This window comes from Haemaphysalis longicornis, unplaced genomic scaffold, assembly GCF_048455015.1.
Source record: "Haemaphysalis longicornis isolate Haplotype H1 unplaced genomic scaffold, Haemaphysalis longicornis Haplotype H1 scaffold_9, whole genome shotgun sequence".
NCBI lineage: Eukaryota > Metazoa > Arthropoda > Arachnida > Ixodida > Ixodidae > Haemaphysalis > Haemaphysalis longicornis.
In genome coordinates, this window is record NW_027526460.1 from 29,233,588 (window position 1) to 29,245,248 (window position 11,661).

Genomic DNA, 11,661 nt, shown 5'->3' on the forward strand with positions numbered 1-11,661 from the left:
ACTGTCAGCCTCATTTGTACAGTAGGCCGCGAGAGAACGCCGCCGTCACCGCCTGGTCGACCAGCATAGTTTGATCTTGGAGCTAATCAGCAGCCTCTCCCACTGAACGCGAGACAGCGTGCGTGATAGCAGGGGTAGGGTGTCTAGAATGGGTGTACACCCGGTACACCCCTACTAGGGTGTCTAGCCACCCTAGTAGGGGTGTACCGGAAGGGAGTGTGGACATTCAATGACAAGGTGGAGAGTGCCTATAGTGGGGTATATAGCCACTAGATCAGGTTTATTATATAGTGCCTCTAGTGGGGTATGACATGGTTGACAGTTGTAGGCGTACTAGCTAGGGTTTTTTAGACAGTGGGGCGCGCGTTGCCGGTCTCTACTTAAAAGTGGCCGGCATTGGCCGGTTTTTCGGCCATAGTGCCGCGGGTATTCTTTTTGGCATTTTGTAAACGGCAATACAGAAACTACGTATGCGCCGACAATCTGTGCAAAGACACGCGAGCCGAGAAAATGTGTGGCCCAGCGCGGTTCCTGAGATGGAAGGGGACCAAAGGCCGGAACAACACAACGAAATGCCGCTGGCGCGGTCAGCAAGTGCGGTTACTTTTCAGTGCAGCACATTCAGAGCAATAACCAAAATCTTAATCATTCTCAGTACAAACTTTATGTGGATTTCTCTGTAGGAAAACGCTACAATAAATGGAATTGCATGGCAAAAAAAAAAAAAAACTTGGCGTCTGTTTTTAACGCAAATTCAAACCTCTATATAGCACGCCCCCCGCTCCCCGTAGGGCCGGTTTTTAAATGCGAATGCATTTCTTAGTCGGGGGGTTGTCGTGCTCCGTCGGCGTGCGCCTGCATTCCTCCAGCGCGAGCGCACGTGAGCGCGCGCCTCGTAGTTCTGCCTTCGTCGTCGTCGTCGTCGTAAATGTCGGGGGTTGTCGTGATCCGTCGGCGTGCGCCCGCAGGTGTTATCTCTCCGCGCTCCTCCTCTCCCCTAGCAACAGCTGTGGCGCGCCTAGCAACCGGAGCAGGTGGTAGCTCGGGCGGGAGTAGCGGAGGGCAAGGGGAGAGGAGGAGCGCGCTCGGGCGTGTGAGGGCGCTCGCATCGCGGAGCTCGGCGGGAGAGAGAGCTCGCGCGCGGGGCGGGCGTGTGTTGGCGTGTTGCGCGGGTCTCTCTCTCCTCTCCGCGTACCCTCTCTCCGCTCGCTGCGCTCGGAAAATGTATATAAATGCAGTTGAGCGCACGCCTCTCCGTTACTGCTTGCCGCAGCGCACTCATTGGTGCACCCAATGCATTCGCATTTCCGCACGATCCCCTTCGGGAAGGTGGGGGGAGTTTTTTTCTTCGGGGAAAGGTGGCAACCCTGGTACTAGTGTGTGGGCTCAAAGGGGGAACAGGAGGTATCTGTAGGCGACGCCAGATATGTACTTGTGCGTGAGTGAAGGATGGGTGCAGTGGAGGATGCGTGTATTGGAGATGTTTGTAGTGGGTGAAGATGGCTTCAGTGGTTTTAAGGAGATTGGTGATGACTAGCGTTGATGATTCGTCTGCTGGAGATTCCGTGGGCCGCGGCATGAGCTGTGTCATTCCCCAACATCCCGCTGTGAGCAGCGGTTTATAGTATTGTGTTGGATACTTGAGGGCGAAGCTTTTGCAGGAGGAGTTGGATTGTTGCAAGAGGAGCTTACCCCCGACGGTAGTGTAGGAGGCAGCCCTGGACATAGTAATAATCGTGAAGGGATGTTGGCTGTGGTGGGTTGGGCAGTTTGGGCTATGGCAAGAGATTCAGCGGTTGATGGAGAGATCCCATGATACGTGGCTACAGTCGTCGTTGTACACGTAAAGTATGGGGCCACAACTGTGGTGCAACGGTCATGTTGAGTGCGTGCAATATCTACATATCGAACATGTGGGTGTCTGTCGAAAATTTGAAAGGAATGGTACCGAGCTAAACACTTCCCATTAAAAAAAAAAAAAAGATACGTCCGCGACAGGACTCGAACCTGCAATCTTCTGATCCGAAGTCAGACGCCTTATCCATTAGGCCACGCGGACGGGACGAGAGCGTCTGCAGAGGAGCCGCGGTGACCGCCAGGCCGACAAGCCTAGCTTGACCTTTGTGGTCGAAGTTGGTCAGCAGTCTCTCCCACTGCTCACGGGAAGGGGCGCGGGTTGGTTGGGGTGGCAGTCTGGGGGAGTGTGGGCATTCAGTGACGGCACGGGGAAGATTCTAGTGGAGTATGACGCGGTTGACATGCGTGGAGGTAAAGTGTCAGCTCATTGTGGTGAAGACATATGTCGCGATTTCGCTGCCGCCACAAACGTCGAGCAGGTTGCGCCAAGCAACGTGCTCAACGTTGGGCCTCGGTGTACGTTGACGGTCTAGGTTCGTACATGCCGCTCTGTAAGGCGCACGTTTGTTTCATGCCCTTCCGCCCAAAGCTCCTTGCGACCATCCCTTTGCCCGCGGCGCGCTTTTGCTTCGAGGCCCCCGAGCCCGCGCGCCGGCGATCTGCCGCTGTCGTTACGCGCTCCGAATGCGCAGTCGGGCTCCTCCCTTCACGGGACCAAAAAGGAACGAAATGCATAAAGTGCGCCATTTCATCCCGATAGGCTCTTTTTTTAGTTTTTAAATTGATTTGCATCCGTTGGTGGAGTTGCTGGCCAGCTCCGACCGCTCTATCCAGCATGTGAAGCAAGCGAGAAGCACGAGGAGGCCACTTCAAGGTCATCCCGAATTAAGGGCGGCTCTCATTGGCCGGGCACCAGAACACTACGCTTGCTGATTAGAATAAGGTTCAACCAATAAATAAATGAATCAATAAATCAATCATATTCGATTGATCAATTCATTGTCGTTGTCTTTTTGTTTCTTCCTGTTCAATGTTATCCCTCCTTTCGAAGTACCTAAAATCCTGCGTACGGCACTGGCTCCACGTCTTTGAAAACTTTGCGTTTGTTTTTATCAGCATAAGCCCATCTGCACAGTCCAGTAGCTGACGTCGCCCCGTGACGTAAAGTTGTTTATTGATTGTAGGGTTTCACACGCCGACGCAACGCAGGCGATGAGGCGCGCCGTAGTGGAAGGCTCCGGAGAGAGAGAGAGAGAGAGAGAAAACTTTTATTTGAACCATGGTTACTGAGGGTTGGTGGCGGCTGGGCGGAGGCCAGCCGCGACTTCGGTAGCTCTGCGTACCAGGGCACGGCCGCTCGATGGAAACTAGGTCCATCGAGCGGCCGTGACCAGGGCCTCTTGAATCTCCTGGCTAGAGCTACCCAACGCCTCTCTCCATAGCTCGCTGCTGGAGATTTGAGGGAAGGGGTCGTAAGGGCAAGCCCACATGGAATGCTCCAGAGTGGCACGTTGGCCGCATTGGGGACAGTTGGGAGACGGGAATGATGAGGGGTGGATGTGGTGCAGACGAGCTTTGCATGGGAAAGAGTCTGTCTGCAAGAGTCGCCAATAGCGGGTTTGGTGAGGTGTGAGGGAGGAATGGGCGGGGGATAAAGTACGACGAGAGAGTCGGTAGTGCTCCACGATGTCGTTGAACGTGATGAGGCGTTCTTTGGAGGAGCGCGCGCCATGTCGGGGGACGATGCTCACACCAGCCCGGAGTGTGAGATCGCGGGCAATGGCATGGGCAAGTTCGTTTCCCGGCAGGCCAGTGTGAGCCGGGGCCCACACCAACTCCATCATCTTTTGAGGCGGGTTACTCTGGATGATGCGGAGGGCTTCAGAAGAGATGATCCCCCGTACAAAATGCAGCAGAGCAAGCTTGGAGTCCGTGACTACCTTGGGCGGGGTTGGACGTTGTGTGAGGGCCAGCGCAATGGCCGCTTCCTCCGCAGTCGTGGGGGAGGTAGTTAAGATGGTAAGCGTGCTGAGGGGGGTGCAAGCGGAGTTGCGCGTTACCACCAGAGCGTAGGCGTTGTGATGACGGTATTCCGCCGCATCACAGTACACCGCTTCCGGCCATTTTGCCAGTTCCCGGTCCAAGACGCGTGTACGGGCTTGGCGGCGCGCCGAGTTGTAGACGGGGTGCATGTGTCGGGGGAGGGGCCTTGTGAATATGTTTTCCCGAATTTCAAGTGGAATATGCATGGCACTTTTAGCTTGCTCGGACAGCGGAATGCCTTGAGTAGCGAGAATTGACTTGCCCGTTTCTGTTAGTTCTAGGCGGTTTCTCTGGGATGATAAATGGGCTTCAACTAATTCGGTGGCGGTGTTAAAAACTCCAAGCTGGAGCAGACGATCCGTGGATGCGTTAGGGGGTATCTGCAGGGCAGCGCGGTAGACCTTGCGGATGAGGCCATCGATCTTGTTCAGCTCGACCTTGGACGCTCGTATATATGGCAGAGTATAGAGGAGGCGGCTGATAAAAAAGGAGTGCACTAGGTGGAGGCGGTCCTTTTCATCTAGTCCATGGTGTCGGTTGGCTACCCGCCGAAGAAGTGCAATAATTTGGTCGACATGAGATCCGAGTTGTTGTATGAAGAAAGCATTGGAGCGATTCTGCTGGATAAGTAGGCCGAGGATTCTGAGGCGGGAGACTTTAGGGACTGTATGACCTTGTACCGTTATTTCAATTTGGGGATTTGTAGAAGCACGTGTACGAGGAGGGAGGATTAACAGTGGAAGGCTCCGGATTAATTTTGACCATCTGGGTATCTTTAACGTGCGCCGAAATCTCGTACGCACGGCGTTTTTGCTTTTCGCCTCCATCGGAAAGGCGACCGCCGCGGCCTGGAATCGAACCGGCGTCCTCGTGCTCAGCAGCACAACGCCGTAGCCACTGAGCCACCGCGGCGGGTAGCGAGTACAGGCAACACCAACTATTGGCCTCGAGGACATACCGTGACACCTACGAGTGACGTCACTTGTTGGACGCCGGCCGGGGCGCGTTGTCGTCTGCTACAACACATTTCCTGTGCGTATGGGACAGCGTGTTTTCTTTTTTAAAGACGATAGTCTTTCTTGGGCTACCCAGAAATTTTGGGCTACCGAGAAAACCCAGAAAGTTTGGTCTGTCTGTATGTCCGTCTGTCTGTCCGTCTGTGTCTGTGACTCGATTCAGCCACCCGGCCAAAGCAAACCAATGCCACAGCTAAATCTACCCGTCTATGTCCGGTGTAATGTTCATACTTGTCAACATTGTTCAAGAAGAACAAGACATTACGCAAATATGAGACAACAAATCAATACAGAAATGATATTTGCAGTGTTCCTTTATCAAAATATCAAACATGCTTGACTTTTGCGAAATTAAATACTTCATCGACTGCAGAAAAAGAATTCACTCCGCCGTCGCCTGCTGTCGCCCGCGCCACTATAGCTTCTGGCGCCATTTTAAGAAATCAACCGGCAACATTTACGCAAGGTTCCACTAGATAGGTTCCACGTTCTGCTTGTAATGCACGTGGAGTAGGGAAACGCGGTTCTCTAAACGTTGAAGTAGGGCGCCTCGATTAACGCGCGCCTTCGCCGTACGGCAGCGTTCGCATCGAGATACCCGGTTTGGAGCAGTGGAACGCGGGAAATTTAAAATGATTTAAGCAAGCCTTTGGCGTCTTTACCTTTGGAGGAGCGCGACGCAAGAGGAACAACATGAGAGGTGAGCGGGAAAGCGAAGGGAGGCATTTACTTCGCAAAAGCCGATAAAGACTATCGTCTTTTGACGGCATTTGCAACGAAAGGAGCAAATACGCGGCCAATTTCTTTTAAATGCAGAGCATTTCAGTAACTCACGATGTCACCCGCGTTGATGTCCGTAGTGGTAGTCCTTACCCCTCCCCCTACACTATATAAAAAATACTATCCGGCGCCTGGTTTCGATTGTGACCCTGCGGGCGGAACGCAATGTACATGGTGCTCTACCCACTGCGCCACAAAGCCGACACAGAATTGGAGGCTACGAACGCGCCTTATATATTTGACTCATTCAAACTACGTCAAGAAGCTGCTGATACAACGCATTCACTACCACCAACTCCCCAAACGCTAAACGTTAACGCAATACACCCACCCCCTATGCGACGCATTTACTCGAGTCCCCCTCGAGGGGAGATGGGCCCAATTTTTTAAAGACGATAGTCTTTCTTGGGCTACTTAAAACCAGAAATTTTGGTCTGTCTGTAGGTCTGTCTGTCTATCTGTGTGTCTGTCTGTGACTCGATTCAGCCACCCGGCCAAAGTAAAATGCCTACTGCGCAATAGTCTTATTTACTCGCAGCGAAATGTAAGCGTCTAAGATCGGTTTATATGTTCATACTTGTCAAATTTGCTGAACATGAATAAGACATTACGCAAATATAGGACCGAAAATGAATACACAAGTGATATTTACAGTGTTCCTTTATTTAAAAAAATTATGGAGGCATCATGCATGGTTTTTCGATAGCAAATTATAATCTACATCTACTGCAGAAAACCGCCGCCTGCTGTTGCCCGCGCCACGTCCTGGCGGCATATGAGAAATGACTGGCAACAGCAGCGAAAGGTTTCACTAGCTCGGTTTCACGTTCTGCTTGGAACGCACGTGGAGCACGGGAACGCGGTTCTATAAACCTTGAAGTCGGCCGCCTCGATTCACGCGTGTCTCCGCCGTACTGCAGCGCTGGCATCGAGGAACCCGGTCTGTAGCAGTGGAACGCGGTAAATTCAAATCGCCTTGAGAAAACCTTAAGTGTGTTTACCTTGGGATGAGCGCGACAGAGCAGGAACAGCATGAGAGGTGAGCGGGAAAGCAAAGGGGGCGTTTCCTTGGCAAATGTCTACAAAGACTATCGTCTTTTGACGACATTTGCAACGAAAGGAGCAGATACGCGGCCAATTTTTTGTCAACGTCTCGCCCCTCCTTGTTGATTTGATGCAAATTACCCTAAAAAGTGTTCTACAGACGGTATAATCCAGGCCAGCAGTCAGCGACTCGCTTCTTACCGGCGACACAGCTCGTACGCAGACAGCTAACGCCAAGGACGTTGTAACTGATCCAGACAAGTACGCGATGAATTCATTATGAAATATTAGTGACGAGACTGTGTGTGCAAGGAAACTCCTTGTAGTAGAGACGAAAACGCTCCGCTCACTTGTGATCTCACCGCGCGTATACTTCTCGCATTGCCTCGTAAATAAATGACTACGTGAGAACGGTTATCGGATTGCGTCGCCACGCACGTGTAAAAGTGCTACTATGATCTGCAGTTTGGCTTAAGCAGTGCCTATTTACCCTACAATGTTTTTTTATAGTTATGCCCGGATTCGATTAACGATCACTGCCGTAGCCTGCACTCTGCACGGCTGATATGTTTACATTTCGCGACAACTTGTCCGCAAAGTATGAATAGTATGAACGCGAGTTTTCAACGCCTTCGAGAAGGTTTGGACATGGCTATATTAAATGCAGAGCATTTCAGTAACTCACGATGTCACCCGCGTTGACGTCCGTAGCCGTAGTCCGCACCCCTCCCTCTACACTATATAAAAAAAAATTCCCCCGCACCTCCCCGAGGGGGATTGTGAGGATGCAGAAATGCATTGGGTGCACCGATGAGTGTGATGCGATTAATGGAGAAGAGAGAGGCGAGAGTGTGAGCCTAATAATGTATTTATTATTGATGGATCAGCACCTGTTCTCTCTCTCCGCCCGAGCGAGCTCCGCGATGCGAGCGCCCTCGCCCGACCGCGCACACTCCTCCTCTCCCTTACCCTCCGCTGCTCCGCGATGCGAGCGCCCTCACACGCCCGCGCGCGCTCCTTCTCTCCCTTACCCTCCGCCGCTCACCACCTGCTCCGGTTGCTAGGCGCGCCACATCCGTTGCTAGGGGCGAGGAGGAGCGCGCGGAGAGATAACACCTGTGCGGACGCCGGCCAAGGGACGCACGACAACCCCCGACTATAATGCATTTCTGCATAAAAAATACTATCCGGCGCCTGGTTTCGATCCCTCGACCCTGCGGGCGGAACGCAATGTACATGGTGCTCTACCCACTGCGCCACAAAGCCGACACAGAATGGGAGGCTACGAACGCGCCTTATATCCTTGACTCATTCAAACTACGTCAAGAAGCTGCTGATACAACGCATTCACTACCACCAACTCCCCAAACACTAAACGTTAACGCAATACACCCACCCCCTATGCGACGCATTTACTCGAGTCCCCCTCGCGGGGAGATGGGCCCAATTTTTTTAGTTTCAATTAACACCTCGGAGTGGGAATTTATAATTTCAACGTGGGCTTTGGTCTGTTTACAGTGAGCCTGCCTTTCTGTAGCATCAATTTCGAAACTCACGACTGTTAACAGAAAGCGAGGCTGTGGACGAGGCGAAACACGTCGTTAAGGATTTGGGGTAATGGGGAGTTTTAGAATAGGAGAACCGAGAGTTTGGGACCCCGAAGAAGTTAGGGGAAAACACACGCACGCGTGCGACTTCTCCAACAGCTCGCCGCCGGCTTCGGATGCACCTAATCGAATGTTGGGAACTTTAGGCTTAGAGTCGCGGCAGATATTTCATCGCCGCTATCGTTTGAAGTTGCGAATGACAGTCCCTAATACAACTTTTCACCACACTGCCGCCCCTTTTCTCGTATGTGTAACTTTGTATGCGTGTTGGTTGCCGTTTCAGCGATCGACGGTCAAGATACCTGTCACGGCCTCGGCCGATTCTTGCGCGCAGGTATCCCCATCCTTCGGCTACTCGCCACACCGCGCGTAAGCGGGCCGGCGCTGCTGGCACCGACGTCCGCGGCCGGTCGGAGTAGATCGCGGATGATATTTGAGCATTGCTTTGAAAACCGCAGCTGATGGCACTGCCTAGGACAATTTTTCACTACATTAAAATCCCCTTTCACCAATGTGGAACTACTTTTCCACGACTAGTGTGTTTTGAAAAAGCGGCGACAAGCTGTTGCTGCCGCGACCTGCGACGGTTCGAGAGTTCGAGGCTCGAGCCGCTCCGTCGGCCGTGCGGGCAGGCGCGGCGGGTGTGCGTGCTGAGCGTTTCTGCGAGCAGTAAATGCTTCATGATTTCATGCTTTATACATTCCTACAAACAACAAAGGAAATCGAGAAACTTAGCCCGGTGATTGTCGTAGTCTACATTGTTGATCGGGGAAACCAGTGAGTTACTGAAATGCTCTGCATTCAAAAGTTGCGTAGTATCTTCATGACTCTTTTAGCGGTATAACTGACGTTTTAATCCATATAGTTAATATGACGATTGTCACTGTTTGTCACTATGACGATTGTCACCTGGTACTTCAATTTTGGCTAACGTTTTCTCAAGCTGCCGTTCCGGATAGGCCATTCTTTGTGTTTACCTACGTTGTCGTCTGCTTCACTCGGGCTTGCTCTCCCTGCTGTATCTTTGCGCTCGGTTGACGTCTGATGGTTGTACGCACCTGCTTTTGCGTGTGCGTAACGTTTTATCATAACAATAGATTTCAAATTGCCCACACTAGCTCAAGGCGTGAGTTAAAGTGCATTTTTGGATACCGCTACGGAAGAAACACTAGTCGGCGCCGCTGCATTCCTTGCGAAGCCGGTCCTGTGCGGAGCGCGAGTAGGAGCCTAGGCGTCAGCTTCTGTATTAAGCAATCTTTCGAACAAAAAGAACAACCAGCTGCTATTAACTGACAACAGCAAAAATACAAGACCAAAACAAATTACATGCCTTCGGGGCAGTCGGCTTTTGGCAGAGGGCAGTAAGATCCCCAGTAATCATATAGGAGGTAAAACAGTTTTCGCAACCTTACCGAACGCTCCACACCACTTTACGTTGCCATGGCATGAAAGTATGTCGACATGCACTATGGCACGTAAAAAATGTAGGTTGAGTTCAAAATAACTTACTTTATGTACAGGCGCGTGCTGGTTTTTACCAGGCTTCTAACCAGTACAGAGGTTTATTGAGCAAAACAAGTCACATCTATACGGTAAAGATACAGTAACACTATGTTTGTTCAACCTGGAGGGATATTTCGGTACATTTCTTGTCACAGCGCAACATCTCCGAAATATTCAGATATGCGTTATAGGAGATCCGTCGTCGAGAGGAGGAGCAGGAGAAGGAGGAGGAGGAGGAATAAACTTTATTTCTATATTAGTTCAGGAGTAGTGGCAATTGGGGGTCCTCTCAGTCCAGAAGTCCCTGGGCGGTCGCTGCCAGGCGGGCCCTTTGAACCAGCCGAAGCTGAACGCCGGGGTCCGGGCTGGCTAGGATGCCTTCCCACTGCTCCTGGTTGGGGTAGGGAACAGGGGGGAGGGATGGTGTGTGGGAGCACGCCCAAACCATATCGTAGAGTGTGCAGGGTTGGGGACAGTACTTGCAGGTGGCGGAGTAGGAGGTGGGGTGGATGGCGTGGAGGAGGGTGCAGTGCGGGTAGGCGTTGGTTTGAAGGCAGCGGTAGGTGGTGGCTTCTTCCTTAGTCAACTTGTCATGAGGTGGGGGAAAGATGCGGCGTTCGAGGCGGTAGTGGTCGAGGATGACTGAATTTTTGAGGTACACAATGGTCTTCTTCCGACGGTGACGCTGGAGTGTTGGAGGGGAACGCCCGGTAGATATGCGCGCGGGCGGCAGCATGCGCCGCCTCATTCCAGAGACTCATGTCCCGGTGTCCAGAGAATGTAGAGGTAAGGAGGGTTAGGGATGGACTTTAGGACGCGGAGGGCTAAGTGACCGGTGGCGTAATGGCGACAGGCAGCTTGCGAGTATGTGACTATTGTGATAATGTATTGAGATGTAGTGGCTGCGAGGGCTATTACGATTTATTCTGCAGTTATAGAGTCGCTGCCAATTACTTTTGCGGAAGTCAGTTGAACTCCTCGGTGGTATACTGTTGAAATTGCGAAGGCTGGTTTATCGGCATATTTGGCGGCGTCAAGGTAGCGGATGTCTCGCGGCTTGACTTGAAGCATCGGTTTTTATGTATCGAGAGAGAGGATGGGGTGCCGTACGATCTCGTCATGTTGTTGGGCCTGCACAGTATTTGGCGGTCGCGCATGGCATGGCTCAACTGTGATGTAGACGCGCGGCTGACGCGACAATATTTCCGCGAAACTGTTTCCAAGTTCATTGAAATTCAGAGAGCAAAGTTTTCTGTTCCTGAGTGGTTGCCAAGGGTGGAACCCCTCGCCATGCTTAGGGAATTTTAAATGACAACGCCAGTCCACCATGGCATGGCGGCCTTTTTGTAGATTGTGTTTTCTGTAGTACCTTTATGTTGTGTTGCACTGTCGAAGACCGGCAATAAAAAAAAAAGCATCTCGCGAAGCATTCGAATCCGGGCTTGTCGGCGACTCTGGTTATGAAGGGGGTGCACATTCTTGGGTATGGGGGCGACGGAGATGTAATCGCGTAGTTCCAGATCATGTTCCAGATGGATGCGTTGGCGGGGGTGATGGGTGGCAGGTAGTTGGTAGCCAAGGCGACGGAGGAGGTGACATTCAGTGCGTGAGAGCTTGAGCCGTTCGATCTGGTTGACATGATGGGCCTCTCGAAGTTCGTCCCAGGTATTATATGAAGTCCCATCTGTAGTAATTTGGCAGTGGAAGTTGTCGGCGGTAGCCCTAGTGCTAATTTATAGGCTTGCCGGATGATTATGTCGAGTTTTTGGATTTCACTATTTTTGAGTGCCAAATATGGAGTTCCGTATGTG

The 11,661-nt window shown here is 51.9% G+C and overlaps 1 non-coding gene across 1 annotated transcript; it reads right to left on the reverse strand.

Moving 5' to 3' along the window:
* Nucleotides 1-1,986: 1,986 nt before the first annotated feature.
* Trnar-ucg (transfer RNA arginine (anticodon UCG)) lies at nt 1,987-2,059 on the reverse strand. Its single transcript has one exon. It is a non-coding gene; the product is annotated as a tRNA-Arg (tRNA).
* Nucleotides 2,060-11,661: the final 9,602 nt, after the last annotated feature.